Source organism: Palaemon carinicauda, chromosome 11, assembly GCF_036898095.1.
Source record: "Palaemon carinicauda isolate YSFRI2023 chromosome 11, ASM3689809v2, whole genome shotgun sequence".
NCBI classification, from domain to species: Eukaryota; Metazoa; Arthropoda; class Malacostraca; order Decapoda; family Palaemonidae; genus Palaemon; species Palaemon carinicauda.
Window position 1 is genome coordinate 25,793,284 of NC_090735.1, and position 7,500 is coordinate 25,800,783.

A 7,500-nucleotide genomic window follows, 5' to 3' on the forward strand; every position below is an offset into this window, starting at 1 on the left:
GCGGAAACTGCACAGAAGTAGAGAATATTGAAGGACCAAATACGAAATAGTCTTAAAAATTCTCCCAACTCGTTGTTCGACTTCAATTTGTTTTTCTTCATCAATAGGTAAGTTGAATGCTTTCCTATCAGAGCTCCAAAAGATTCTTAGTCTCTCTGATAGGAGAAATATGGAATGCCGGTGCATTTCCAAATCGGATTCAAATTGTCATTCGTCTTGAGCAGGAATGTTAGAAAATGTAAAAAGATGGTTTTAATCGTTTTATTGATCAACCCTCGAGTTATATTAGAATCTATTTTTTCATAACCGTAATTATTATGATATAAAATGCAAAGGAGAGGGAGGGTTATGTCACGCACACTTGCAATGACCTAACGTTTAACATTAAATAATTTTTCTCTTTATTGGTTTTATAATTTTCTATTCATATCTAAAGAAACTATATAAGATAAAAATATTCTTAGTATACGTTAAATACATTTCAGCGATTTTGAAAAGATATTTCCATCTCAAACAAATTCTTTTCAGTAGTGTAAGTAGCAAAAGAACTGAGAATATTATAAGGTAGTTTTGCTAACTCCTTATTTAATATCATTCTATTTTTGCGATTAAATTAAAGTGGCTATACTTAACAAGGATACACATACACAAGCATATATACATACATACATATATACACACACACTCACACACAAACACACACACACACACACATATATATATATATATATATATATATATATATATATATATATATATATATATATATATATATATATGTATATATATATACTGTATGTATATACTGTATATATATATATATATATATATATATATATATATATATATATATATATATATATATATCCCAAAATTAATTATAAATGTAGCAGTGGGTGACTAGTGTTTTTCTTTTTTGACGTGTGTTTATGTGTATGTAAATGAGTGTACACTTATTTTTATAACATATAGATATTGATATCTCAATTCCAAATCTATATTAATTTCTAAAATCATTTCTTGCTCAGTAAAGTAAAATTAAAAAGAGCAAGTGTGATTTTATAGAGTATTACAGTCTGATAATTGTGGTAATATGCCTCTATGATTAGTATAAGTGACACATTCTAGTAAATCAACTCTATTCCCAACTAATACTTTACATCACGTCATTATTATGTCATGTTATAGTTAATCTGAGTTATTTACAGTACCTAAGACTTTTTAACAACAACAACAACAACAACAACAACAACAAATGCAGCTGTTTCTAGTACATTAAAGGTCAAAGGCCTCAAACATGTCCTTTTTCATGTCTGTGGTTTATATACCTAACCGTAAACCATAAAATAATGCATAAAAGCTGAAATAGCAAATCGAATTTATTTTGACCAGGTAGTTTTTTGAAAACGTACAAATACCCACATTTTAATCAACACGTCAGACATTCGAATTTATAAATATACAAATACAAAATCAGAATTATTTTTTTAACTGACTTAGAAAAAAAAATGAAAACTCGTTAGATTAAGTCCTTTCAAAGCGCAGCATCAAAGACTAACGAATTGGCAATTTGAGTTAAAAAAAAAAAACTGTGAATATCACTAAATAAAATGGGAAATTTATCATCAAAGAATACTGGATCTCACTTCTAATCGCGTTGTATATCATATGGCAGTGATTGGGAAAACTAAGAAAATAGGATATATATTTTTTTAATCGTTCGAAAAGTCTGATTTCAAAAATTTTCTTTAAGTTTATTCTAAAGAACCCTTATTCGGCGTATCGTATCATTTATTAAAGAGAAACATTTTTGGGTACACTATATCACTATCACACACACACATAAATATATTTATATATATATATATATATATATATATATATATATATATATATATATATATATATGTATGTATATATATATATATATATATATATATATATATATATATGTATACACATAAATGAATTTCTATCTCATACTGGGATCGAACCCTAGCTTCCAGCGAGTTTGCCTTTTATTTGAAGGGACTATGGTTCGATCCCAATATGAGATAAAAATATATGTATGTATGTATGTAGCCTATATATATATATATATATATATATATATATATATATATATATATATATATATATATAAATGACTATACATTATCGACTAAAAAAATGCAATGATATTTTAAAAACTGAAAAAAAAAATTGAGTTTTTTGTGGGATGTTTGCCAATTAGTCTTATGCCATAAAACATCTCCAAAACCTTTGATGGATAATGGGCACTTATAAAATTTCAAACAATGTTACTTCGAGTGATTTACAAAAGGGTATTTAACTAGTTTAGGGGACAAATAGTTAGGCTAGTTAGGTAAACTTCATACTAATGATCGAAGGTAACCTTTTGCCATTCCGTTTGATCTCGAGACAGACTTCATGAATAGCTTTTATAAGGCTTTACCTGCAATGAAAGTGAATAACTTAAACTTCTTTGGATGAACTATATATTTTGTGTAAAATATATGTTATGCTTCTTTTCTTGGGAATTATTGAGGGGGTGTTCTTGATATAACTGTTCAAGGGATTGTCACATAAGAATTTGGTCTGTTGCATAGAAAGGAGAAAACTTTCCATTGGTATTAAGGTACTCCATACCGTAGCCATAAGGATAATTATTAGCGATGAATTGAAGTAAAATATCAGAAAACGCAGGTTTCACAAGAGACAAAAATTATTCCGATGTTTCATCTAAGCTAAACTATGATCAAATAAAATTTTCGACTTAATAAAAGGCATTTTTCTTTGCTAGTAAAGAGTTTTTCCTTATGATAGTCCTTATCTTTGCCATTGTTATATACTTATTCAGGTTACCACGGTCTTCTATAGCTAATATGGTCACCTTTATCTTCTAAGTAGATTACTGAATGCGAAGTACTTTTATTCAGACTTCCTACGCTATTCCCAAGAGACTGCTCTAACCCAGCCATATCGGATATTGCATTACTCCAAGTAAGCCTATCGGTTTCCGGAATAAGAGAAAAACTTACTAGACATTTATTTCTTTAAAAGATGACAGAAGTCTGGGTAGCTGAAAACTTACTTCTTCATCCTTATAATTTCTTTTCTCACATATTCAACGTTTAGCGTCCTTGCCTGGCAATTGCCAGACTGGGTTTTAAGTCCCACTCAAAATCATTAGTTCCTTTGGTCGCTGCAATCTCACCATCCTTGTGAGCTAAGGAAGGGGGGTTTAGGGGAGCCTATAGGTCTATCTGCTGAGTCATAGGCAGCCATTGCCAGGCCCTACTAGGTCCTAGCTTGGGTGAAGAGGGGGCTTGGGCCTTGATGATATGGTGAGTCTCTAGGGCCATTGCCCACCTTTATAGGGCAATGTCAATGTCCTTTGCCTCTGCCATTCATGAGCGGCCTTTAAAACCTTTAATGTATGGTTTATCTTACCTGTTACCAAGATTGCCTGTGAACTGTGATAAAAGATATTTTTTCTTATTTTTAACAAGACTCATTATATATTCATGGTGGTTATATGAGAGACAATATTATTCCACCTTTTTGAAAAAAAAAAAGAAAGTATTATACCCCTGAAGAGAACGAAGTAATAAATATTCAATCTAAGGAGCCAAGACGTTATGTCAATTTTCTTTTATGTACATGGTCTTAGCTTTCAATTTATTTGAAATTAATTTCAATTTTCTTGTTATTATTAAGCTCCTCTCATTCCATCTTTTCTATATTTATCATTAATGAAGTTGTTTAAATTTTACTTATTCCTGCTTAAATATTACACTTACTAAATTATAATTTTGATAAACCTAAATACATAAATTTATTTCTCACTATACGCCTAAGTTTCGTAGAGATCCCTTGCCTTCTTTCTGAGTGGATTGGTGGAGGATGCTCCATGGAACCAGCAAACATAATCCAAGTGCTATAACACTCAACGACGGCTAATTCCTCAATTAATTACCATTTATATATTTCTATTTGCACTTTATTTTTTTTATTCAATTACTTTTAAATGTTATCTGTTTAAAAAGAATCAATATTCCCTTCCTAATCGCATGATGTATATATCGTTTGTGTTATTTGTTGTTTGTTATCATCAAATATAAATAAATACAAAAAAATCCATGATAAAAAATAACATAAAAAATCTAAAAAGTCCCTGATAGAAAAAAACATATAAATAAATCATCTAAAAAGTCCCTGATAGAAAAGTTCACATAAATAAATATTAAAAAAAAAAAAAATCCCTGATAAAAAAGAACATATAAATAAACAATTTAAAATGTCCCTGATAAAAATGAATAATTTATTTAAAATATTTAAAAAGTCCCTGATAGAAAAGAACCTATAAATAATTTAAAAAGTCCCTGACAGAAAATAAACATGTACCTCTCAACAACAATCATGAAAGTAATTTCGTCATGTAAAAATTATTACATATATGCTTATCATGTACCCGAGTTTATTTCAAATCACACGCTTCAATTTACAATTTTCGCATTTGCCAAGAGGAACTCAGGTAATAACATACCCAGCGAAAAAAATCAACCTTACTTTCAACTTTATTTTGAAAAATAATTACACAAACGCACTCGAATCTCATGAAATGTTTCATCAAAATGTATAAATATGCGATTGCATTTTTAGCTTCAATTCAAAACGAGTATACAAATTAGTCTCTTTTTTCCAGTGGAAAGTAATTCTAAGTAAATATTGGTATCATTTCGAAAGTAAGTACTCAATGCCAAATCAATTTCCAAACGGTTTAAAAAGAATCGTCAAATCTTGTTTACATTACTGTATGAAGAAGGATATCAATATTTTCATGTATCTGTCTATCTATAAACATGCATATTCAGATATGTATACATCGAATGTACATATATATATATATATATATATATATATATATATATATATATATATATATATATATATATATATATATATATATATATATCATCCTTGTAGAAGAGAACCTCGAAGAGGCAGAGGTCAGAGAGGTAGGAATGTGGCGGCTGGCATTTGTTGGAACTGTGGGGGAAGGGGCCACCTACGGGCTGTATGCCCCTACGATGACCAGCGGTAGTGTTATGGATGTCAGGCCACAAACCACCTTCTGATAGCTGTTTAAAAAAAAAAAAAAAAAAAGGATAAAAACGGCGTCGGCACAAGAAATCATGCTTCCTCTGTACCATCGAGAGGAAGGGGAAGACGACGCGGGAAGGGGACTAAGGGTCCCTCGGGCCGTCCGTCAGACCCGCAAGGACTGGGGACAGGAGTGCCAAGGGGTCAGCCAGCAATCTTTGCCCCAGAGTGTGGGGGAGAGGAGCCAGACGTTCCCCCAGTGAGCAGTAAGGGATACCCCCTTGCCAGCAAGTGGTAGTGCGCCTTCCCAGGGAGTGCCTAAGGAGGTTAGTGGGGTGGAGCAGCAGCCCCTTACCACTGCTCCCGCTCATGGAAGTAGGAATGCTATTCCCGTCTTGGATTAGAGGTGGAATCATGTGTGTAACGAGTTTGAAGAACCGCTCATTACGGATGCCAGCAAAACGTAGGAGTGCACGGTGCTTAACATGGCCGGAGCCCACCCATGGGCTCAGTGACCCTACGACGAAGAACGGATGTAATAACTCGACGTAAAGCAGAAGGAACAACAATGAAAGAAATTAGGTTCAAGTAGATCTGTGGATGGAGCGCGTAGGAAACGGAAGATCTTGACGACTCCGGAGAGAGAGAGGGAGCGAGAATCATAGTGAGTGCTAGTAATGGGTTTTCCGTGGGGGAGCCCAGCGTACATGCCCCATGAATGAGTGTGTGGTTGATTTGTGTGGCTGGAGTGTGGGTGAGCTTGTTGCTGGAAAAAAATCCGAAACTTGGATCGAGCAGGTCAAGGAGTGTGTGAGAGATGCGAGTAGCAAGCTCCCGGATTTCTTGAGCATGCGAAGAGATGTGTTCTTCATCGAAGACGATATCCTATTTTACAAATATGAGAAGAGACCGGGAGATATCCAATCTCGCGTTGTTCTTCCTTCCTCTTTGATAGAGAAAGCCATCCATGTAATTCATGTAAGTCCTTACGCAGGACATATAGGTATAGAGAGGTCCTTGAGAAGGACCAGAGAGTCATTTTTTTGGTTAGGGATGAAGAAACACATTGTTAGGTTTATTAATAAGTGTCATGTGTGTAACACTATTCGGAACCACAACCATGTAATCCCGAAGGCCAGAACATGGTCAATAGTGCCTGTTAAATTTAATAGAGTGCATATGGACGTCCTGGGTCCATTTCCCCCCGGTGACGGGCAGTTTAAGTACGTGTGTGTGTTTGTAGATGCATTCACACGCTTCACACACACGTATGCAATGGTGGACAAAACCGCAGTGTCGGTTGCGAAGGCATTGTGCTCCTTCATAGTGAGGTACGGATGTCCACGTACATTGATAAGTGACATTGGTAGAGAGTTTGTGAATGAAGTGTGCAAGGGGGTAACCCAGATCATGAAAATAAATCATTTCACTATCGCCTCTTATCGGCCATCAGCAAATGGGCTCGTCGAGTCCCATAACTGAGAGGTGACAAATATTTTAAAGTATCTTGTGGGGGACAACCCAAACCAGTGGGTGGAAATGTTGCCGTGGGCGGAGTTCGCCCTAAATACGGCATATAATGGCTCTATTAGGGATACCCCGTTTTTTATGCTCTTTGCGCAAGACCCTGTGCTGCCGTATACCGTTGTCATGGACCCCCACACCTTGCCATTATACAACAGAGAACATGATGTGTAATTTGGCTCGGAGAGTGTTTCAGATAACCCAAAAGTAATTGCTGAGGGCCAATTAGAAGTATCAAACGAAATACGATCAGCGTTTCCGAACGCGAACGTCTGATATACAGATAGGGGACAGAATATATCTTAAAAGGTTGCAACCGAGGAAGCATAAACTGGAAGCCTCATATGTTGGACCGTATCGTGTAAAAGAAATTAAAGCCGATACGGCGGTCATCCAACACATTCGGACCGGGACCAAAGGCGAGTATCACCTTTCGTATATGCGCCCGGTCCGAGAGGATAACTTGGTGTGGTATTTGAATAAGCCGGTACCACCTTACCCCGGGCTACCTGGCTACTTGGGGGAGGAAAGTGAGGAAGAGACCCAAGCATGTGTCAGTGCCATACTTAGGGCACGAGAGAGTGCGAGAGGACATGGGCCTTGAGATAATGTCTACCACGAGGTGATTGAGGTCATAAAAATCAGGTTTCTTTTACATGTGTTCGTTCCAAGTGTGTTGTGAGAAGATGTACTAAATTTTTTAGTTTTTCTGTTCTAAGCATATCACGGGTATGTTTATTTGTTATGTTGATAAATTTTCTGTTGCAGTCACCTTTATATCAAGATTCATCCAAATTTCGTTATTTTATGTTGGTACCAATTTTGCTATTACCAATGTTTTTATGTATGTTTTTCCATTTTGTTGTGCTG